Source organism: Corvus moneduloides, chromosome 7 (assembly GCF_009650955.1).
Source record: "Corvus moneduloides isolate bCorMon1 chromosome 7, bCorMon1.pri, whole genome shotgun sequence".
In the NCBI taxonomy this organism is placed as follows: Eukaryota; Metazoa; Chordata; class Aves; order Passeriformes; family Corvidae; genus Corvus; species Corvus moneduloides.
The window spans coordinates 32658993-32683169 of record NC_045482.1 but is presented as its reverse complement, the minus strand read 5'-3'; the positions used below and the strand labels follow the sequence as shown (position 1 = coordinate 32683169).

The following is a 24177-nucleotide window of genomic DNA, read 5'->3' as shown; positions in this document are numbered from 1 at the left end:
CAAATGGCACTTACAGGTTGTGTCACCTGTCGAGCTTCTCAGTGCACACATCCATTTGCTGTACTGGGGTGTTACAGGTCTGGGTCTGTGAAGCTTTGTACTAGGTCAGATATGTGTAACTGGATCAGAGAGTGTCATCCATACGTTTAATTAGAAACTTTTGAGTACTTTGTTGTCTACTCCTAGTTACTATTTCATAACAAATTGGAAGAGACGTTCTGAGATTCAAGTGCCTTTGTGACTCCATGAAATTGAACTGGGAAAGGCAAAGCTCTTTGTATTCCCCTTGTTGTCCCCAAATTCCTGTTCTATCATACCTTCTCTTAATTGTTACCTTCATATATGTCTTTCTTCTTTACCCTTGTATCACCAAATTCTGTTTGAACATTGTGCTTTAGTCCAGTCCCCTGCTTGTGTAAGTTCTTAGGTCTCTCTCGTCCTCTCCCTTCCCAAAAGTTTTGTGTTTAACCTCTCAGGCATTCAGGATTGGACACTCTGCTTGGGGAATCTGCCCTTGATTCTCTCGAATCCAGCTTCTCCCTGTTTGATGGAGAGTTTATCATATCTCAGAAAGAATTCTAATTTCTGGGTGTTTAAAGAAAATATGTTTCTACTTTTGCACTCTGGACCATGAGATACAAATAGGTGTTTCTGATAACATTCCTCACCCTGCCTGGCTCTGCTGCTTTTCCCATCTGCATCAGATTGTAATCTGAAATTTTTTTCCATGATTTAATCTACAAGTATTGCGTAGTGGTGTTTAAAACAACAAAAAATTTCCTCTTCCTTCCTCATCTCTTAGACTCTGAACATAGAAGCTACAATGGTATTTGATGGAAGAATGAGAAAAGGAAAGAGGTGTTTCTGAAGAAAAGATATGATTTCTCTCTCCCTTAGAATATGGATCTGGGCCTTCAAAATATGACTGTAAATTTCATCAGTGGTTTGTGCTCAGGCCTGCCCCATCAAACAATGAGTTTCAGGCTTCAGATAAAAAGATCCATCTTAGGGACGTCCTTCAAACAGGGAGAAATTTTGTACAAATTAAACCTCTTTTCCCTACACTACAGGCACAGTGACTACTTTTTGATCACTCAGCTAAAGGAGATGGGTTCAGTTTTGTTTCCTATACTACTCTACCCCTTGCAGATGGTGTCTTGGGGGAATAAGCTTTACAATGAGGACAAATAAATGTTTTAAAATTTAAAAAGATAGGTGCAAAAATATGTTCATAAAATGTGCTTCATAGGGCACATTTTTTTTAGTGAGTGATGATTAATGCTTTACTGGAAGCTAGTAGTTTGAAACCATGCAGTTTAACAAGCTCCAGAATCCTACCACTGTTAAGAAAAGCCAGAGGAATTGCTAGTACTGCTGCCCAGGTCAAAGGGACATCTTGCTGTTAGCTTCAATTAAATTAGATCCCTATCAACTTTTAGTCATTATATCACAGGTGGTATTCCAGAAATCTCCAGTCTAGCCAATGGCTGTTACTGCTCTGTGGGTTTCCCATACTGGCAACATGCTGGAGATTTATTATACACCCACTCATTTACATTTGCAGGCAAAGCAGGTGAGCCTGCACTGACATTGATGTTTCATAGCTTTGTATTCAGGTAAAAAATTTCGAACATATTAACTTCATAACAATTCTCCCAGGTAATCCTATGAGATCAGTTATAGAAAATAATATCTTTGTAATTTCTGCCTGACATTTAAAAGCCAAAACATACCACCCAGGGTGGATATATCTTTTACAGTTTCAATATAGTTTTATACTACCTTATTGTCTCATCTGTTGTACAAGTGATGCTACTGCATTTTGAATTTATAATGTTTTCTTCTGCAAACTGATTCCAATCAAAACACTACAACTCTGGAAATCAAACTGGTTTGAGATAGAACTAAAGATTGTCTCTGAATCTTTTTTGTTTTAAATAACATATCTGCATCTGCCATGTTTTTATGACATTAGTAAAGATATTTTATTGTATATGTGGTCATAGGATGATAAGATAGACAACAGTTGAAGAACAAGGTAGAACTCTGTGTCCTTCTGGGTTGCTGTTCAAGAAGTCAAGACCAAAGTTATTGCTGTTATTGCCACAGTACTTCTGTTTAGCATGAAAACAAATTGCAAAATTCAAAATATTGAAGGAATGTATTTATTTGGAATACATTGCTTAGCTGTCACATAACACCCATGTCAGATTGTTTTCTGTTAAAAGTTAAATACCTCTTTCTGAAGAACATTTAGCTTTATAATGTGGCTTAAACCCTTTAGGTTTGGTTAAATAGAACAGCTTTACAAAATGTAAGAGTGTGAATATTTCATGAGTTTGATTTTTTTTTTTTCATGATTTTTTTTCCTGTTGAATCTTGCATTTAAGCATATGTAGTTGAAAATAACTAGTGAAAGAAATAAAAACAGGAAAGGAAAGGGATTTTTGTGTTCTTTATTCATTTCAGACTGAAACATACAAAGGAAATTAACATGAAAATTCATAGTAAAATAAAAAAAAGTACTTTGACAGAATTTAGGCACTTATTTTCTTAATATGGGTAAAATGAAGACATATGAGAAGATTTCTTTGCTAATATTTGCAATTTATTATTTGGTATGTGAGGGAGGTATCTCAGACAGGCAATGATATTAAAAAGCCTCGTGAAAGGATTGATTGTATTTCAGGTTTTCCCTACAAAAGTTCTTAAACAAAAAGAAAAATGGAAAAACCCCAAACCGTAAATAGACCCAAAGCCAAGCTTCTAAGTAATTTGTGTGGGATGAGGGGAGTGTTAGAACATATCACTGCCACCAGGGCCACATTGGCTACTCTATTCACTGGGGTGTTCTTTGAAAATAATAAAAGCCCTATCCTTTGCCTGATCCAAACTGTCCAGTTGCCTCCCAGGCCCTTTTGATCAGGAAAAAGTCAATGTTTCAAGCTGTGCTCTTTATTTATGTGGATAATTCCCAGCCTGACTACACACGTGGTTGGCCCTTACAGCTGTGGTGGCATTTAGCTGGGGAGCTTTGAGAACAGAATATCTTTTTGAAGCAGCCACCATTTATCAAAGCAGAAGTTTTTGTTTTATTTAAAATGAGGCTTTTACTTCTGAAAGCAAGTTGTGGTAAAGTGCTTCACTGGTGGCTCGTGAACTGTGCCCTGCTGCTTTCATTCTGGTCACACACTCCTGTGGGGCTCTGTAGGATGGGCTTTAATGGCACCACTTTGTTGCAATAAGGGTAGAGTGTAATGTAATGAATTGCTCTGGGGCGTGGGAGGAATACCTTCATCTGCCTGCAGCTGGGTTGGAGTCATGGGCAAAAACACTGAGTTCAGTTGGAGACTGCTGAGAACTGTGCATGTGATATCTGGGGCTGGGAGCCAGGAATTCAGGGGTTAAGTCTGTCATCTGTCACCTCTAATCAATTCCTAGCTCAGTTTAATAAATTTCTAATTCCGTTTTCTCGTTAACAAAACTCTGATTCAATTTTCTCATCAATAAATTGGGCTTTATAGTAATTTCTTACCTTGTAAGTATTCCAGGAATAGTCTGTTATTAGTGTGAGTCTGTGGCTTGCTTTGATATCTTCAGATGAAAGGTGTCACAGAAAACATGACGCTGTAGCAGAGCTGTGAAAAGTGCTGCAGCAGCAAGGCAGAAGGTGAACCCTTCGTATCTGGGAATTAAATTCAGCAAAGGAAATAGCCCTGACTATTTTTTTTGCTACTTGACTGTGACATGCACAGTGTGTCTGACATCACTGTGCAACATAACATAATGCAGCATTTTGAAATGAAAGGTGGCATTAAAAGCATTGCCTTGTCAGATGTCAGCTAATGTTCTAACTTTTGTAGCCTGAATATTTTTTTCCACCTAAAAACTGCTGCCAAATTCCTTAGCAATACTCCTCTGGAGTATTTTCAGTCCTCTCAAAACTTAGGTTTTGATTTGTGTGCTAATTTATAATTCAGGGTTTTGTTCAGCTGGGTACACTGTCACAGAAAAGCCTGTGCCAAGGGTTTAATCTGGCACTGCAAAAGTATGGTCCAGCACTGGAAAATGAACCCAGAATATGAGCCTCAAACAAAGAGTTTTCAGCGTGTTTCAGAGGCGAGATAAAGCATTCATAACATCCAGTGCATCCAGTGGGAGTGTAAGTCAAGGAGAACAGTTTAATAAAGGTGACAAGTGGGGAGTTTTGAGGTAGAAGACAGAATACAGGGAAGAACAGCAGTGAAGCACAGGTTGTGTGACTAACTGCATAGGTGAAGGTTTGCACATTCGTGGAGAAAACCATAAGATATGGAACTGACATAAGGGCGCAGTAAATGGAATTCTAAGAAATAATTATTCATAGAATTATGCCATGGTTTGGGTTGGGAGGGATCATAAAGATCATCTTGTTCCAACCCCTCTGCATCTTCCTCAGGGCAAGGTTAGTATCACACTATTCTGCAAATCTGTCAGTAAAGATGTCTGTTCCAGAGACCGGGCAAATGAAGTGCTATCAGCTGTCTGCATAATAGACAGTTCTGGAATCTGACTGGAACTTTGTAGAAAAAGAAAATCTCAGTGTGGGTAGAGTGTGTAAAAGCTGTCTAAACAGCAGAAAGATTCTGTGGTGCACACCCAGGGCCTTTAATGCCTGGACTTTGAGAAAACAGAGCTCTCTATAAATGTAGTGCAGAGAGCACAGACTACTCTGCATTTGCATTTTTAATAAAGTGAAAATTCAGACGAGAGCTCTGGTGTGTTAGGCAGAAGAAAAGAGCCATATAAATGGGTCAGTTTACAGCAGAAACTGGGGAGAAGTGAGTGAGGAGAAGAGAGAAACCACTGACAGGGCACAGCAGTGTTTAGGCTTTATATTAACATACCAGTAATACTAACAATGTGGGAAACTGTGGTCTGCATGGATTTGAGGACGTCACTTACCAACACAGCAGTACATCTAGGGTACTAGGAGTAGAATCTACTTCAGCTTGGATAAAGAGCATAAAGTCACTAGTTATACCAAGACAGATGGATGATGGCACTTCCATGTAGCAGTGGTGGAGATGGCTGGTTTGGATTGCATTTGCAGAAGAGGGATTTGAAAATGAAGTGTGTAAAGCACTGGCTATCCTGACAGCAGTTAGTTACTGTGAGTGCCATTTATAAACTCTGGAGCAGCCTGGCAAACCTTACATCATAACTAAGAAATCGAGGGGCTGTGAGTTCAAGAGGGCTCAGTGAACCCAGGGAATTATGTTAGAAGATGTGAGTATAGGGTCTAACATGAAGAAATGATCCTGTGAGGTACCAGTGCCACAGAAAGAACCGAATTTTGTGCTTGGGGTGATACAGAGAGTGACCTATTGCTTTAATTAAAGCTTACACCAAGAGAAACCAGTGATCCTTTTCAGGAACTGAAGATGTGGATAAACAGTGAGCAATAGAAAGATGCTTGAAGAGAGAATAGAAATAAAAAGCTCACAGCACTGAAAACAAATAGTGCATGGAGCATGTTGTTCCTGAGCAACACTTTGAATAACATTCCTGCTGGAAGATACCTCAATGGTTTATTGATCAAAAGCGCTGACTGCAACACAGGCAGAAGTTTTCTCTGAGAGAAGAATTGTTTACCATTTGTTGCTGCACATCAAAAGTTACATCAATAGGTGTATAGGGTGAAATGGTGACAGCTGAAACAGTACCCACGTCCCCAGAGATCATGCTTTGACAAACTGCTGGCTTTTGCTCTCTCATGTCTTTGGCACATAAACTTAAAGTGACAAACACAAGGCTTGAAGGTTAAAATAGAATCTTTAAGAGAAATTTATGCAGCTGATCTACCCTTGTTCATTGTCACAGAACTGGATGCAAAAGTAAAGGAAAAGTAAGTACAGAGAACAGAAAAGATGGTTTTACTTGTGCCTGCAAATTAGCTGGCAGATGGACTGGGAACAAACAGAGGGCAATGATATTCTGTTGCCTTCTAAAAAAGTTGGAAAATTGGCCTATGTTGCTACAGAATCTCAGTAATTTTGCTGTCAGACTTTTGACATTAAAATATTAAATTCTCAACAACTCCTAATAAGCATTTAAAGACACTGATTTGGCTGCAGAGGAGGAACTAAAAATGAAAATGAAGGAAAAAGCAAGAGATAAATGCATGAATTTTGAGATTTATTCAGGAGGAAAGTTCAGCAGAGTACAATACAAAATCTGGGTGTTACAAAAAGAAATGGTGTTAAGTGTTTAAGTTGAAAGACTCCAGAAGCTGAACTTTGTGAAGTTTGTGGTAATTTATAGTTGCAGATGCCAAGGCTTGGAAGAAAAAAAGTCGTAGTTTTATCTTGGTGTAGGGGAGACAACTGTGCTGAAACTTGGTTTTCTTCAATATTTGGGACATACTAAGGAGAAAAATTGCTGTGGAGCTGTTTGATTGCTAGTGGATCTTTATTTTGGATGGAGCCCCATGTCTTGATTTGGATGAGTTTGATGATTTGCAGCGTGCACGCCAGGCTCTGCTCCCTGGGGTTTTTGGGAGGAGCTGGCAGGTGCCTTCCCTCTGGTCCAGAGCCACCTCAGCAGCCTCCTGCCTGCTCCTGCCTTTTTCCCTGAAGCACCAGGCTGCACGCAGGGGAGAGGAGCTCGAGTGGTGTGATCGGCTCCTGGCTGCGATCTCAGGCTGCTCTCTCCCTTTGCCCTGCCCCACCAATTAGAGAGTAGAGCTGTGACAGATTAAGTGCAGCCCCAGAAGAGGGGAGGTCACGGAGGGCTTTGGCTTTAACGGGAGTGCGCACACCCGCTGGGTGTGTGCCACGCGATTACGTGCCTCCCGTGACACGAAGGCTGCGCATCATCCGACTAGCCAGGGATAAGCAGCTACCAAGGGAAATGGATATTCTGGGGACCCTTCTCTAGATCTTGTAAGCTACCAAATGCAGCAGTGTAATTGGAGGCTTTGCCTGCCCAGATGTTAAGAGCAGAAGGCTGCCTGTAACAAGAGATCTGAAGAGATTGGGGTTAACTAAATAGGGATTTTATTGACAAACCTTTTAAAATGCTTCATGCCTTCAGCAATTAAACATAACACATATCCTGAGAAGCACAAGTCTCCTCTGTCTCTCCCAGTTGCCTGATTCCACTTGAATACAATCCTAGGGAGAAAAGAAAGGAAAAATTATGCCCTGTGTTGTTTTATAGTGTTGATATAACTCCCTACCCTGCAAGACCAAGGATGAATAGTGAATCTACCCCCCACTAGGTCAGTCATGGCATCCCCTCAAATGTCCTCTTTTGAATATTGTTGCATCCATGGAAGATTCTAAATTTCTTTTCACAGGCTTGTGAGCATGCCAATATACAAAGGGAATAAAAAAAATCTTTGCAAAAAGATATGTAGGCATTTTTTGACATCTCTTGAGTTTTGTTTTACAAATAGGTATGGTCTTGAATTTTGCTACTTTTGTCCACTTGCTCAAGGTGAATGTGAGATAACCTCAAATCAAAGCTACAGCTCTGTTTGCAAACCAGTATTTTGAGCCCATGTTAAAAATGTTGAGGTTTTTATACTTTAATTCCACCTGGAAAATTCTGGTTTTGTTAATATAATATATAAATATATAAATATACTTTTCTTTTGTTCTTATATATATTTTTTTTTGTTTCCTTGCTCATTTAATTCTATAGCTATGATAGATGATGCACACTAAAACTGATGATGTACAATGTTTTGCTTCACGAGTTTACAATTTTGATCTTTAGATAAAGTGTGCCTTACTGAAAATTTCAGTTAAATCACAATGTGTTTTGCCTTTGTGGAATAAGTGTTTCCTCATTAAAAACCAAGCTGCCAAAGAACTGGCTAAGTCTTCCACATGGAAAATGTTCTGCTTTGTGCTGTCAAGAGAGCCATGCAAAACTCTGCAGTGTAAATATGTCTTTTGCTTGGGACCCCTGGAGGCAGGGACATTTGAGGGTAGGTACCCCAATTCCAGATATTTTTCTGTTCTAGGGAGTCTGTAGGTGCTTGTCGAGCTCTAATTGCTGGGAATGGCTCTGCTGGCAGCTTGTTCCTGCCTCTGCTCCTGCACCCCTGAGCCTGCATGTGTGCTTTGGCTTTTAGGGCCTTGTGTGACCCAGATAGGAAATGAGCTGGGATCATTGCAAGGCATTTAAAACAATTGGGCATCAACAGCTGGCTTTATGGGAAGCTAACAGTGTAAATCCAGAGAGTTTTTATGATTTCAATGGGTATTTTTCCTCGCATTTAAAGCAGATCCAAGTAATTTTGGCTGGGAAACAGTTTCCCAACTTATTTCTAGAATGATACCTTAGAGTTTTTCACTATAGCGAAAATCTCTAGTAGGTCTGAAGGGAAAAATTACCTCCACTGTTTCCAGACACCCAATATGTTTTCTCTGTGCTTGAATTTATGAGTTTTGGCAAAGATAACTCATAATATGATTAGGTTTCAGGGTAGTGGTTTCTTGCACTGAATCCCAAACAAACGTGTAACTGTTCAGAAGGCTCCAATGTGTCTTTGGTGATGTAATAATATGGGACATTGCTCTCCAAAATCCTGCCAATCTGTTTTTGTCTTCAGTGTACTATTTATTACACAGTGTATTGAAAGAATTTTTTGAAGTACAATTTAATTCCCAACTTCTTTCAAAGTTTTTATGGCATAAATTGCAGTCCTTGTCAAAAAGAGCAAGATTTGACTGTTGATGACAATTCTTTTGTTTCTATTGCTTTGTAAGTAGATTCAAATATACTTGTTCATTAAAGACCTTTCCTGGAAGAGATGTGCTTGAATCAAATGACTCTGAGAGCTGCAATGCAGAATTCCTCTCAGATTGGGACATTAGACTGGGACAGAACAGGTATTTCCATCCCAGGAAATTTGCTTCAATGCTTTGACATTTTGGTTTCAACTAAAATTTTATTTATTTTTATTTTTATTTATAAATAAATGTGGAAAATATCTCCTCTTAAACTGAATTAACTTTCTTCCCATCTTTGTTGCATCTTTCATGGCCTTAAACACACCATGCTTGAGTGTGCAAACAGAAACCTTCTGACTCACAGCAGGAAGGGGGGTGTGTGTGTGTGTGCATTAGATTCATGTAAATTGTCCCCAGAAATTAAACATTTTCTGTTATCCTAAAGGAAATGTATTATTTTTTCAGAATTATATTGTCATTGTCCTTCAAAAATTCTGATTTTTGTTGTGGAAACTGCAGTCTCCTCTGGAGTAGTCTATAGAAAATTCCTGAATATCTTTACTGAAGCTGGAAAAGATGCTGCTTTTACCATTAGCCAGTCTATCTATTGCTTTACTCCACTAAGCAGAAACTTCAGTGGCACTGATTAGAGAGCTATCTCGGGCAGGAAAGTGCACACTCCACATATGTTAAGGTAATAGAACCTGACATTGCAAGTGTTTGCATCTTATCTCATATATGTCTTCCACATGCCTGGAACTCTGGAACTCGATGGATTTGTTCTGATGTACATTTGTATGAGACAAAAATCAAGCTAACATCCTTCATTTATTCTGTAGGTATTTTCATTCAAACGTTTTTTTGTTATCAACTAGCACGTCCTGCCTGTTTCTCCTGCTGTTACTGAGGGTCGGACAGGAGATTTCTCTCATGTTGTGTCTTTGTAAATTTGATCATCTTGTGTTACTGAATCATGCTGGTTGTCTCTGGCAAAGCAGCAGGTCCCTCCTAACCCTCTTCCCTGTGTGGTTCTGTTTGATGGGATTCTTACATACTTTCCAACAACCTTGTAATCTTGGTTTCATCTGTGACTTCAAGCTTTCCTTTGAGTACCACATCAACTACATTTTCAAGGCTTTTTTTTTTTCATCTGTGTAGGAATTCAGCAAAAGCTCAGGTCTTGCTGTCTCAGCAGGGCACAGAGGGTTTGATTTATGTCTGGATAACAGCACAGGTTGAATTATTGCAGTAGCTGGTTCACAACCTCCCAGATTGGCTGTTACATGGTGTTCTTAAGTTTGTGCAAAATTCACTGTACGTGCTAAAGGACATCCAGTTGAACGTGTTTGAAAGCAGCACACCACACCTGTACAAGGCAGTGAATTATGTTGGAATGTGGCATTGTTTAAACCTAAGAGGTTTTACCTTCCCTCCTCACATGTCCATGTCCTGGACTATCCCACTGTCTGTGTGACGCATGAATGGATTTAATGACTGTAACATACCTCACTGAAGAGGTTGTCTCACAACCCTCACTCACTGTCCTTGAGGGAGTTGGACACTGCTGGTGTCGTGTTTCTGCTTCCTTCTGGTGCACAAGCTCTGATTCCTTTCAGAGCCAGTCCTAAGTGACCTGAGAATCTCCTTTGATAGAGGTTATGTGTTTCAAAGGAATTAAGGTTTTTTGCATTTGCCAGTCTAATGGTTATAATCTTTTGATTTACAATTGCTTAGTTCTGCTGGTTGTTAATTGACTAATGACTGCAGATGGATTACTTTGGGCATTTCACTTTGAGCACTTTTTTTACAGAAATGTTGGAAATCTTGAAACACAAGTCCCATTAAGGGGGACATTAGAAACCTTCAGACATCTTGAGTCACCAGTTCCTTTGAAAATCTTAACCAGTGTGACTTCATCTGTTCAGAAATTACATTCACAAAGATGTGCTTGACAGGGGGTTGCTAGCTGAAAAATCCAGCCTTACCTGTCAAACAGAAGTAAAGATTTGTAATCATGCACAGATCAAAGTATTCTTCAACTGCCAAAACTTTGCTAATGCAGATTAGATAAATAAAACTACTTTTCTATCTAGTTTATATAGCACCAAAATTACAGAATCTACTCTTTGAGTACAAAATTAACTTTCTGAAATGAGCAATTATGACAGTTAATTCATTTACATATTAAGATTAATTTTTAAAAAATCCTTTAGGTATTTTAGAGATGTGAGAGAATTAAAAAAAAATCTTTAATGGAGGAATAGTACCAACCCTTAAAATTTTAAAAAATCAGGTTTGTAGTAAGTACATTTAAATTTTTTTCACTCTAGTTTTTGTAGCTACAAGTTTCTTTTTCAGCAGAGGTTCTTCTTTCTTCCAAATGGTAAATACATCCTCCACGTTCTTTCATTTGCATGAAGGAGAGAGCATCAGTGCTTTCTTGAAAAATGCACTGTTCAGAATAAAAGTTACATCCTATTGGGGTGGGACAAGCCTGGAAAGATTCTCATTGTTTATCTGAGCTCAGTACCTGCAGAGGCTGGACAGGGCAGAAGGTCAATTCCAGCACTGCTGGAGCTCACAGTGGTGTGAGGGCAGACTGAGTGAAAGCATAACGTGTATCATGTGGGCCCATCTCATATGTAACGCCAGGCCTTTCTAAGGAGGGTGCTGTAGCTGACTTCTCTGCCTGTTATTGACCAGAGGTGTTGCTGATATTTGGGTCAAGGGCAGTGTCTCACTCATTACTCCATTCTGCTGCTCAGGACCAATTTTAGGCCATGGAAAGGGAAGTCCAACACAGCCTGCAGCTTTCTTACCCACTGTGTCCCCAGTGGCACTCAAAGATATGGGCTTCTGTCAAAAAAGACTTTTACTTCTTTGAGCCTGAACTTAAGATAATACCCTGCACTGTAAGAAAGCAATGCAGCAAATAAAAAAAAGTTTAAAAATTAAATTTGTAATGCTTCTTTTTCAAATAATTAAAATACCTTTGCAATGCTTTGCCTGTAGTCTTCTGCTGATGGTGTCAACTCTAGTTTTCACCTTTTTGCACTGCAATGTAGTTATATTGTGCTGTGCTCTGTGCAGATGTGCTGTCAGGTTGGCCCACACACAGAAAACTCAGTCCACATGGGTCCTAGAGGAGGGATGGAGATGAGGGATCCTATAAGTTACCGCTAGGTCAAGATACTGACTTGAACATACTTCTTTTACTCAGTGAGGAGCATTTGAAAGTCCTACCTGTAAGCCTCAACTTCCCTTGCAGAGATACATGCATTATTTACAACCAGAAACCTCTCCAACCCTTTTATAAAGCTAACCTCCAGTACTTATTTCTGTGAGATTCTGCAGTCCTGATAAGTATGTCAGCGATAAGTGTAATCAGCCGAGGTTAGTGATGTCATCCATGGGCTTTTAGTCAGGTGTGCTCATCAGGCTTTACAATATCCAGGTAAAAGCCTGAGAGAAGCCAGTAAGACTCTCAGGTATGAAAGAGTTACTATGAATTAAAACTGTGTTGACCCAAACCCTTGCATCCAAACATTTCTTAGCATGTTTAGCTTAGGGTCCATCTCAGATAAGAGGCAATAACTAAGCCACTGTATTGTCTGCCAGTGGAATTCATAAGTGCTGGAGCTTGCTGAGGTAGATACTGTGGACGAACTTTTAATAGTGTTCAATAATTTCTTGACCTTGGCTAATGGTGGTAAGTGTAATTGGATCTCTTGCTGCAGGGTATAACAGGGTTTCCTGTAAAGGCAGGAGAGAGTTTGTCCTTTCCTGGTACTTACCTTTCACTAAGATCCCGGTACTGTAGGGAGCTGACTCAATAGGCAGCTGGTTTCATGTGTGTCTTGTCATGTGTGTTCCAATAGGATTAAAAGACAAACAAACACTCCAGAGGTAGAGTTCAGTACTTTAAATGCATGAAATAAAACTAAGTTTAATACTAAAACCAATATTATATTTCTTTTCTTTACATTGAGGTTAAAACTTTGGGCGTATTTTGGGTAACGTCTTAAAACACAGAGTTTTGGAGATAGAGGTTTCCAATTTCAAGCCACAGATGCACCTTATTTAAAAGTAGCAGAAAAAAAATGGAATTTTATTGCAAATAAATAAGGGGAAGACTTGTAAGTCTTGTTTGCCTTGTTTTTAAATGTGCGAGTTTGTAATTTCATGACTGGAGACTGATAGGTGTTTTTATCATTGCCTGTAATGCTCATTAAAATACAAAGTCCACTGCCCGGGCTTTGAACTTGCTATTATTTGCATTCATGCACAAACATATGTAAAAATTTATGAAAATGTCAATCCCTACAGGCAAGATAGGGAACATATAAATGTGTGTGTGGATGTAAGCCTGGAGGCACACACAGATGTTTGAGGGACGCTCTGCTGGAGAGTCCCTTCAGTCTCCCAGCTCTGTGGAGGTAGGGGATGGAGATCCATGAGGCAGCAAAGGCACAAGGGTTGGGAATGTGTTAGAAACCACAGAATGCTTGAGAATAGTCATGTAGAAATTAGGGCTTAAAGGTGGTGGGATCAATAGGCCAGCTGAAGTGCCTCTACACCAATGTCCAGAGGCAACAAACAGCAGAAGATGGGAGCCACTGTTCAGCACCAGTGTGGTAAGCATGGACCGTCACCCTGTATTGGGCACTGGTGGGGCTGCACTTCAAATCCCGTGGTCACTTTTGGTCCACTGGCTAAAAGAAACACACTGAGGTTTTGGAGTGTGTCTCCAAAGGGCAATGGAGCAGGTGAACGGTCTAAAGCACAAGACCCCAAAATGGTTATGAAGCACTGGGACAGGCTGCCCAGGGAAGTGATGGAGTCACATTCCCTGGAGGTATTTAAAGGACAAGCAGATGTGGCATGTGGGGATATGGTGGACTTGGCAGTGCAGAGAGGACGATTGGACTTGGTGATCTTAGATGTGTTTTCCAACCTAAAGGATTCTTTGACATAATATATATGTAAAATCCCTTTTTGGGTGATCTGGGAGCATCAGAAGAAACTGTGAGGTCACATGCAACCTGAACCAGTTGTTGTTTATTTGGAGAGCGGGTTAGGTAGGTAGGTTGAGGCAGGCAAAAGGAAGGAAGTGACATAAAGCTTAATGGTAATCAGCACACATCCTCCTTTGCTAATCTATATGTTACAGAAGCATTTTTCTGTCAGCCTCCTTTTCAAAATTAAGCTTTCAGCTTAAAGATTCAATGTAAAGAAGAGACAAAGCCTGATTTCACCCCCATATGCTTCAGAGTAAATCAAGCATCATTTTAAGAAAGTCAGTGAACCAAGCTCTTCTGTGATATAAATTGGCACTGATGATAATCAAGCTAATTCAGTTTATGCTAAGTTAAAATTAGCTGTAATTAAGAGCTTAACAGTCAAGAAGGTGTGACTAAAATCAGGTCAACATACAAGAAACCTGAAGTATTTCCTTTTGCTAAAGCTGTTTAAAGACATCTTTGAGGCGTTGCAATGAGGGGCAAGGTGGTGAGGTTTCTACAGATGGATGCTGGTCTGACTGAAGGCATAAGCCTGGCTCTGTAGCTCTGTGAAATTGCTTTGTTCTGTCAGTGGAAATCTCATCAGCATACTCTTGTCTCTGGCTCTCATGAATCTCCATCAGAGGAAGAAGTGTCAATAGCTTAAGCACTTAAGCCTTTTTCAGTGTTTTGAATAGATTGCTTGGTTCATATAGCAACTTCAGAAATCAAGGGCTCAGTGTAAGTATCCTTCCAATCATTGTAGCATTCTGTCTGGGTTCAAACGTCTCATAACTTGTAGGTATTGCAAGTCCTCTCCTGTATCAATCAATTGAGAGCATGAATATTTTCGTGCCTTGGCTACACAGTCCTTGTAACAACTTACAGTGTCTTATCTATACATCCCTTCTCAGTCTCTGATGTAGGAGTCAAGAGGGTGAGTGTTACACAAGATATAAAATGTGTTATGTTAAATTTCCCTTTCCTTTGGGAAAAAACCTATAAAGAGTGAAAATTACTAATTACCCATTTTCAATTTCCTCAAAAACTGTAATGATTTAACCAAAACTGAGGAGATTCCCTATATTTTATTGGAGGAAAGCATTTCTTTCTTAGATTAGTGGTGCTAGGTGAAATGGTGTCTGCTAAGTTTCTCCCTGATATTTGTCTGCAGTGGAAGGAAGTGCACCATGTTGGATGGTGCTGTTTTTCCTGACCATAAGCTTGGCCTGACAAACCTCTGTTCATGTGCAGTTTGCCAGTAAGGCCTTCTTGGGCTCCTGAAGGGGAAAAGAAGGAGATCTGTAGTGCTCTCACCTCTCTCAGACATCTACCTGGCATCAATTTCACTTGTCCAGAAAGCCTGAGAGTTCAGAGGATGGAGCTGGGAGCTAAACAGATGTGATGCTTTCATAAAATATCATGTGTTCTGCATTGATGGGGGAAGCCTATTCCAAGGCTCAGAGGAATAATCTGTCTTTTTGCTTTCCAAAGTTTATTTCAATAAGGCTGAAAAGTAAAGGAATAATGCAACAGTGCAGTGGTTAACTCGGACAAGCTGTGTTGAATTGAAGAAGTCAAGACACTGGTGTTTGGTTGCTCAGTTGGTGTTAAATTTTCCCAATGTGCACAGAGGATGTGTCAGAGCCATGTGGTAACGAAGGCAATTAGTTGTGCACAGGAGATAAGCTCTGAGCTGGTGCTCATTGTGTGTACTTAGGGAATAGCAAGGTAATATAACGTGTGCTGCATTTCCACCTGCAGTGCTCCTCAGATCCCCTAATTTCTGTGTGTTTAGTCTGAAGATTTCCTTAAGAACCAGACTGATTTACAGGCAGCCTGGATTTTACACATTGTATTGGAGAGGAAGTTTGCACAGATTGAAAGAACAGAGCACAAGGCAGTGCTGGATCCACTGAGCACAAACATGCCTCAGTGAATACTACTCCCTAAGCTTATTTAGCACCATACACTGCAAAATGCTCTAAACAAAGAACAAATTGCTGCTCTAAAGAGCTTCCAGACGTAAGAACCTGAATCCATATGATACAGTGAATAATCTGTGCCAGATAAGCCTTCTAGCTGAAATCTTCAGAAGAAGTTCTTAATTGGAAGGAGCGAGGGGATGTAAGTGGGAGTTATGTGTATATCATTAGCAAGAGAACAAATGTTTCCAGCTTTAACTAATATTGACTACAATAAATTAAAATCAAAAGGAACAAACTGACACTAGATTTGAATCCTGAGATGAGTGTTAATTTGAATTTTCTTGACGTACCTGGCTTGTTTCATAGTCTTGGGATTACTTAATTGGACTCTTTGTGCTTCAACTGTTTTATTTTAAGAAATTTCAGGTTATTAAAAATGTCAGAACAAAATAATAATAATAACAAACAACCAAAACAAAAACAAACAAATAAACAAACAAAATAGTAAAAAAACCCACCAAACACACCCCACCCCCCTAAATCCCTTTGAAGTCAGATACTGTTAAAATTTGATATTCTGTGACTTTGAATGGAGTTTATTCAAGCATTGCTTTCAGCTCTTCCTTCAAACATGTTGCTGTTGATGGGTACCCTGTGATGCCTCTGAGGTGAAGCTCTTTTTTGGGGGTGACTTGCTGCCATGGAAGTTCAGATTTGCAAAACTGCAGAGTGGATGGAGGAGAGGGTTTCCTCACCTGAGACTTAAATGCAGGTAGTTGTCTAAGGAATGCATATATTGTTCTCATTTACTGATGCTCAGCTTTGATGGGAGAGAGAGAGTTATGGAAGGATCCAAGGAAGGAAAAATATATTTAAAATTGAGCCCAAAACCTTGACTCTGCAGTGGTCAGTGTAGCATTGCATTATTGTGCTTTGTTGAGACATCTCAAGAGCCCTTGTGGCAGTGCTGATTAGGCACCCATTGAAATCAGTTTTAAGGAATGCCAGAGAAATGATAAGATGAATTATACTCAGTGAAAGTACAAGGACAGACCATTTTCAGAGTTTGTTTTTTCATATTCCAGTCAGGTAAGAAACCTCATTTTCTAGTGGGAAATAGAATTAACTTCTCTAAGACCTCTTGAAATCTCTTGTTCATTTAAAGTTTGTATTGTCTCTTCTCTGATTTACTGCTCTCTCATGCTGAAGTTCCTCTCCTGCTGTGGGGAGGAAAATACAGTACTTAGGGAGAGACTTTAGATTGACTCTTAACTCTTTATGTTTGGGTAATTTGCAGGTTGAAATGCTGCCATGTGTAGTAGCCAACATTTCTCATCTCAGTCTCTTTCCTCAATGGAGCTGGTCTTACCTTTTTGCAAGAATATATATTGCAATCACGGGTGATTGTGGGTATAAATCTCATGGCTGCTTTTTTCATAAGTAATCTGAGCAACTTGACTGTAAAAAATGTCAAAAATGTGACCTTTGTCCCTAATCCTGCCATTTTGAAAAAGCATTTCGAGGGATGTTTTAAAATACATTTCTGTATACTACAGCACTGCCAAATTTACAGTTCAGTCCTTGCTTCCATAAGCTTTTAAAGCAATAACATTGACAGTTCAAGCAAGCAGAGTTATTCAGTTCTGTGCAGATCCTGAGATTCAATGAAATTATGATGTCAGGGAGATTCAAGCCTTACTTTAGTCAACCAAAAATATTGTCAGAAAACAAATAAAATCCAATTTTTCTACTGAACCCAACCATTTTATCTCATGCATCCAAGCGTTCTTCTTGGATGTGACGAAGTGAGTTAGGAACGCTGCTTTATCAAATACCATTCCAACTGTAGAATCCCATATCATGCAATTGGAAACACCTTTAATGTTGTGGTTCCTTGCAGTTTTCTGTGATGCCCACTGTAGGAAATATTTCTGAGGAAAACAAGCAAAAAGCCTGTCACTGAATGGATTCTGTTTGTTCAAAGAGTCAATGACTGTCCTTGCTGCAAACCCTGTATCTTCAGCTTCTCAAAAGATAGAACTTCAAGAAGAGAAATTGCACTCAAAATAAGCTTCTGTGAGCACTTTTATATTAAACCTGAGTTTTTCCACAAGTGTTTGTAACAAGTACAGCACTTAGGATACATTTTTTCTCTAATGATAGAATAAGTAAACGAGCACAGCTTGAAATTTGGAAGCTTTTTTCATTTAATTTATTTAATGTATTTATTTAACATATCAATGTATTACAGCTGAAACTATGGAATGTTTGATAGAAATTTGGATTCACCGTGACTATAATTAAACCAGAATTGATGAACTTAAGCCATGTTGTCGGTAAGAGCCATGGGAGAGCAAAATGGAAAAATTATGTCTAAATCCATCCAGTAGAGACAATGACACTTATTTGCCAGTAATTCCACTACAGTTTGAGGAGAGAAGATGTATTGTATTTCAAACTATGCCTATTTTCTTAAAAGTTTACAAAATATAAATTAACTAGGGCTTCCTTGGAGGATGAGTTTTGTTCCAAGGTGCACAAATGGTCTGGGACTGGAGTTTTTCAACATTCCAACTATTTTGCAAGTAGAGGAAGCCACCAAGGTGACAGGTTGGCACAAGCACCACTGAACAAAGCAGGCACTTACACGTGCTCTTCACCTGGTATGCTTGGTAAGAGTTTAGGTGTGTAATAGTTTAATTTGATCCATCAGCATGTGCTTAACAGCTTCATGTGTTAAAGCAATCAGGAGAGGAAAACAAAGCATCCAGCATCTGTGCGGGGCCTTTCAGACAGCAAACAAATGGCTAATAAACCATTGACCTAAACCAATTGCTGCCAAATGGGCATACCCAGGGGGCGTCAGTACAGCACAGGATGGAGAGAGGAAAGGCACCTTTGTCAAGCTGCGGCATTTCCACACATATAATGAAGGAGGTAACTGCAGTACTTTAAGTACCACTGAGTTGCAATTTTACAGAGGAGTACAAGTCTCTGAGCTACACAGGAGGCACATTTGATATGGTGGAATGTATCATTTGGTCAAATTAGGATGCCTGGGGCATGACAAGTTATCATCAAGGCCTCTCTGAAAAGAAGTGAAATTAGGAATCCCCTGAAAAAGTAGGACTGCCAAAGGAACCACCACTGTCATCATGGGTGACTGCAGGAGGATGGTGGTTGTGCTTTGGTGCAGATACAGGCCATGGGTTTTGAAGGATTTTGATGCCTGAGCAGAAAAGGAAAGGTCAGAGCTGTGAGAGGGCCTTGTTTTCTTGTGGATATCCCCACCGTAGCTTTGGGATAGACTGGGTGTTTTGGGAATGGACTCTCCTGCTTGTCCTGTAGCCAGCAAATGTCCTCAGCCTGGCCACAGTGAAGTGACTCAGAAGAAGACCCCCAGGTGGGAATTGGGAAAGCTCTGCAAGAGAGGACTCATAATTGGGGTAGCATCTGTTGCAATGGGCTACTGTTCATTTGCTTAAAATGCAGCCAAATTGCAGCTTGTGGTGAACCTTCTCATATGATAAATTGGCCCCTGTTCTGGATAGCTTGGCATGGGCACTTTTGTTATGTGCTTTCCTGAAAGAAGGAGATGATGCTGTGGGGTTTACTGTGATTTCTCTGCTGTAAATTCATGCTTCTAGTGTTTTCTTGTTTTTCATTCTGCTTATTTGGCATTGTTTTATTCCTATGAAATAAGGATAAAAGTAATCTTAGAAGCAAGGTTTATACATTCTCCAGTATTCAAAATACAAAAGGCTTGCCAAACTTATTTTCAGACTGTTTTCTTCCATTTTACCTCCCTTCCCTGATGATGTTTCTAGGCAATATAGAACTGTAGATCAGCAGTAAGGAAAGGCAGTGTGGGCTGCATCCCCAGCAATGTTTTGATATTTTACTCTTTCTGTAACTGTGAATTACACAGAGTTTTCTTTTGTTCATGACAAACAGGCAACATGGGCTACCCTAGAAAACAGAGAGGCATTGGGTCTAGCCTCAGAAAGCTGACAAACGCTCCCCTTTATGTGGCATTTTCTATTAGATCTGGCAACAGCATTAAACTAAAATGCAACTTTCAGGCAACCTTCTTGTATGTTCTATCAGTCCCAAATTGCCAAAAAAAGTCAGGAATTACAGTAATTCAGAATATAAAATTGAATTTTTAGGGCAGCTGACTCTTGTCTCTGCACAAGGCTAACCCAGATTTCACATTACCAAGCTGAGATGCTTCAAGTCATATTAGAGATTTCTAACATCTTTAGTCAGACCTTGTATCTCTATCAAAGATGCTTATTTGAATGTGGCCATCTGTGAATTGCTGACAGACTTTCTGAGCTCACGGCATATGTTTGTGCAAACAGATATAAAACAGAGCATAGAAAAGTGTGTGTTGGAAGGGTGGTGGTGAAAGGGATTGGCTCATCTCTTGGTGAAGGTTCCAGGACTGGGCTGGACTGTGGACTTAGGTTTAAGCAGATCTGCTGTATAGCTGGTCTTAGCTCAGGGCTTTAAGGCAATGGCTCTGTGCTTGTAGATATAGCCTGAGAGAGTTGCTAAATGAGCAGATAAATGAGGATAAGGGCTTGTAAGCAAATTCTGCCCATTTTTAAACATGGATAGTATAGAGTTAACCTAGCTTTTACTGTCTGGAATGGAGCAGCCAGTAGATATCCTCCTTTTAACCTTACAAGTAGTCTCAAGAGCTGCTTCAGCAGGCAGAATCAAGCATCCCATATTAGTTCCCTCCTCTGACTGGATTACCGAATGAAATTCTGTGACCTTCATTATTCAGGAGGTCAGACTTGAAGATAATGGTGGTCCTACTGCTTAGGAAAGCTACTACTTCTGCAGTTCTAGAGGGTTAAAGATCAGGAACTGGATTTTGCTGTCATGGCCTGGCATTCTCTCTCCTTGTTATTCAGCTCTGTAATGCTGTGAAGCCACACTATCACTCCTGTGATTCCCAGAGGGGAAAGAGATTTGCAGCATTTTATTATTCTTTACAAGCAAAAAACCAGAGAAAGCAAGATCTGGCATAACTTTTCAAAGATGATGGGCAAAATGCAAGTGAAAAAGAGAAACTGGTAATTAGTGGGTGCTTTCAGTAATAGCTGTGCTTTCAGTGTGGTTAATTCTGGGTCTCATTTTCAGCCTGATGGTTTATACCTTTCCTCAAGTGCTTTGCAATGCTGTGAGAGTGCTCTGGAGGACAGGGTATCATTATTGTGTGTCACTTCTATTTTCTGAGTAAAAGTGACTACCGATGGTTTTGCATATGGACAAACTTTCATCCTCCCCAGTGGAAGGACTGTGTGCAGGATAGGTGGAAGCAGCATGAAAGGAAGCAGGGCAGTTCAGGGAAGAACCCAGGCAGAATTGTTTCACCATCTGGTGCAGCAGCCAGTTTCCTTGAGCTGCTCGCCTTCCCATGACTTTTGGGATGGAGGGAAGAGCTGCTGTACTTTTAATAGAAATGTACCAGCCTTAAAATTCCTTTGACCTTTTGGCTGGAGGAATATGCTGTACTGAAAACACTAATTTAAAACCAAGAATTTCTAAAAAAAGTATGAATAGTATGAATGAGAGGGCCATTTCAAAGAACAAAGATGCTTTAATATTTATTTTGGGTTAAGCTTGTTTGTAGAAAATCTATCTGTTCCTCTGTTCTCTCTGGACTAATACATCAGATTGTGACTTGTCTTGTCTGCTTGCATTAATAGCACTGCTTTATGATAAATGTTACAACACAGTGTGACTCAGATGAGTCTCCTCATGCCTTCAATGCAGGACCATCACAATGAAACCTTAAAGAGTGTGCGTCTTTTGATTCACCACTCCATCAGCACTGTGCTGATCCTCCAGCCATTTTTAAAGCTATTTGTTTTATCTTTGCCATGTATTGCTTTGCTTTTGCTTTTAGAATCCCAATGGAATTTTCAAACTGATCTATCAAAGGCCAAGGTGATCTGCTATGAATAAAAGAAAAGAAATAGGAAGAAGAAAAGGGCGATGTTAGAAACCTGACAAATTGTATCATGTTCTTCACATTAGGCCCAAAACTCAAGAAGAAAAATTTGATTTTTAACTATGGATTTTCCAAGACAGAGAAGTATTCCAAAGAAGACCTGGGAAACTGTTTTTGAGAACTGTCCCAGCCAGTGCAGACCACATGATGAGTCTAAGAACAATGTCTTTATCACTTTGTTTTGTATCCAGTAGAATAAGAGAATATAACTCTCCAACTCTCTCATAAGATATAAAATACCAGATTAACTTTCTTGCTAAAATGTATCAGGTTTTTATTTATAAAGGTCTCTGGCATTTCCCAGTTCAGCGTAGGAAAATTCTGAAATGCGTGCTGAGACATGTCTTGCCAAAATCTGTTTGCAGTATTTACACCCACTGGGGTATATCTTGGATTGTACCATTGACACATCACGGGGAAATTGCCTTTCCCTAGGGCAAGCGGCATAAATGGTGGAACATCTCCTGAAATGTGAAATTTCTTCAAAGAGGAGCTATAGGGCATGAGTGGAGTGAGCACAGAAACAAAGCTAGGAGCTTGTTCTAGCTAGAATTTCCCTATCCCAGAAATAGTAATACTTAACCCAAAAGGATTCGTGAATCATATTCAAATGAAATTGCAATGTATGAATATTGTGCCAAATTTCTATTAGCTATTTTGAAGTTATACATTTTTTATCATATAAAGCATGCTGAAATTGTTCCTGATCTCCTGCCTGCCTGTTTAATTGTAACCAATGTTGACAGCAAGAGCTGGTAGAAGCATTCTGAATTAAAACTAAAAATCAATGCAGAAAAACCCCAAACAATTTCTGTAAAATAATTAATTTATTTTGTTGATGGACTCCATTTGCAATACACTCTAAGTCCTGTTAAACAAAGGTAACAATACAGTAGATCTCCACAACATCCAGACACCTGAGGCAAGCTTTTCTTTATGAAATTCAGGGACTAGACTGTCCTCATATTCTGTCTCCTTCACTTTCTGTATGTACACACAGACACATAATTATAAATGACATGTCATTTTTTGAGAGTAGAATTTGGTTCTGAGTTAGGTGCAGTGTGTTTATAGAACTAATGGCTCTAATATTTCTTTTGAAATGTTATATTCTGTCTCCTGTTTCTATTTTGCTCGCCCTGTAGGTAAGAAAAACCATTTATAGCCAACTGATATCAAGCAAGACATGGCTGTAGTGATTGTATGAGTTAGGAAAACTGAAATTGAAGCTAAATTTTTTAGATTATCCTCTGCTCAGCAGGCAATGCATGTACTGTTGCCAAAAGAAGAAATCACTCTTCAAAAGGAGAGACATATATTTTGGTTAAAGGTCTTGTATGCACACAAGCTATGCGTGAAAGTGGCAAAGGACTTAATTTTACTGGCAAAAAATAGCAGTTTTGCTACAAAAACCTTGACATTGTATCATTTGAAGAGATACCACTGCTCAAAAAATCTTGTATGTTAGACTGATAATGCTCCAATAGTAATATCTAAGGATGAAATAAAAATCAAATGAAAATGTGTGTGGAGCTACTCTACAGATCTGTTCCTGTGTGTGTTAGAAATGTGATTCTCCACATACTGAGGAAAATACACATCAGTGTCATTTCTGGTGCTCTTCTTGCACTGTGTGTTACAGTGTGTAGTAAAAGGTCTCAGAAATGACGGAATGGAAAATTCTCTTGTGTTTTACAATCTTTGTGCTCTTCCCACTTTTAGATGAAAGAATAGAAGAGATACATGATAAGAGAAAGGGAAACGAGGGGAAATCTTGGTTTCTCTGGAACTCTATGACTTCAGTTGTCATTGTCCTGTGCTAGTTATAGCCCCCATTTGTGTCTGGGTGTGCTACCTTTTGTATTTGTGCAGGCTAGAACAGCAAGTCAAGAGCTGCTGGGACTCAGAAAATCCATTTTGGCATTAAGCAATTATATTTTCTCAAGTGAGATTCAGCTCACAAGTGGAAGGGATGCCAGGCACTCAGAGATACTGTTCCCTGCATTCTTCTCTCTCCCAGCTGTGTTTCCTTCAGACATCTGTGGAACTTATCCATGTAGTTGTGAGAGAGACAGGAGCAAAGCACATATAAGAGTAACGAAAAGTTCTTACTGTGGCCCTTGAAGGGCATGTGGAATCATGTGCTTATGTTGACCTGTCCAATTTACCAGACCTTTAAAAACTAATTCAACATTACTTGATCATTTCCTATTTGTGCAGAAATTGTCTGCATTTGCATTTAATGTATTTAAAGGTTGTAGGTCCCTTGAATACAGCAGAGTCTAATTGAGAGAGATGATTTTTGAATCAAACCAGTCTAATCTATTTTTTTCTTTATGATTACCTGTCTCCCTGAAAGTCCTTTTTTATCCAATAATTTGTAACTCCTGTAAAGATACAACGTCCATTGCCTGGAACAGAAGGCACTGGTTTAGCAGAAGAACACAGGCTGCCATGTGAGGCTGTGCAGCTGACAGCCTGATGCCATTAAATCTGGG

The 24177-nt window shown here is 39.5% G+C and overlaps 1 protein-coding gene across 10 annotated transcripts in view; it reads left to right on the top strand.

The window, feature by feature from the left end:
• Positions 1 to 24177, top strand: part of NCKAP5 (NCK associated protein 5) — a 380419-nt gene that overhangs the window by 48661 nt on the left and 307581 nt on the right. Inside the window, exon 1 of one of the 10 annotated variants that reach the window (XM_032114339.1) lies at positions 6842 to 6923. The exons of the other annotated variants lie outside the window; for them this stretch is intronic. The gene's annotated coding sequence lies outside the window, so the exon portion shown is untranslated. Of the gene's footprint in view, positions 1 to 6841; positions 6924 to 24177 lie in introns of those variants that run through there. 10 annotated transcript variants of the gene reach the window in all.